This window comes from Sinocyclocheilus rhinocerous, unplaced genomic scaffold, assembly GCF_001515625.1.
Source record: "Sinocyclocheilus rhinocerous isolate Xijiao unplaced genomic scaffold, SAMN03320098_v1.1 scaffold289, whole genome shotgun sequence".
Taxonomy (NCBI): Eukaryota; Metazoa; Chordata; class Actinopteri; order Cypriniformes; family Cyprinidae; genus Sinocyclocheilus; species Sinocyclocheilus rhinocerous.
In genome coordinates, this window is record NW_015636845.1 from 664,922 (window position 1) to 665,291 (window position 370).

The following is a 370-nucleotide window of genomic DNA, read 5'->3' on the forward strand; positions in this document are numbered from 1 at the left end:
CTTTTTTTCAGCAAGGATGCATTAAATTGATCAAAAGTGACAGTGAAAACTTACATTGTTACAAAAAATCCAAATAAATGCTGTTCTTTTGAACTTTCTAGTCAACAAAGAATCCTGAAAAATTTATACAATGTATCAAATGTATATTGAAAAAAATTGATTGTTTCCACAAACGTATTATGGAGTAGGCTACAACTGTTTTCAATATTAATAAAATAAATGTTTCATGAGCACCAAATCAGCATATTAGAATGATTTCTGAATGATCATGTGACACCGAAGGCTGGAGTAATGGCTGCTGAAAATTCAGCTTTGTCATCACAGAAATAAAATACATTTTAAAATATATTAAAATTGAAAACAGTTCTTT

The 370-nt window shown here is 28.1% G+C and overlaps 1 protein-coding gene across 3 annotated transcripts in view; it reads left to right on the forward strand.

Moving 5' to 3' along the window:
• LOC107748127 (amyloid beta A4 protein-like) overlaps window positions 1–370 on the forward strand; it is an 18,287-nt gene that overhangs the window by 5,148 nt on the left and 12,769 nt on the right. The gene's annotated exons all lie outside the window — the stretch shown is intronic.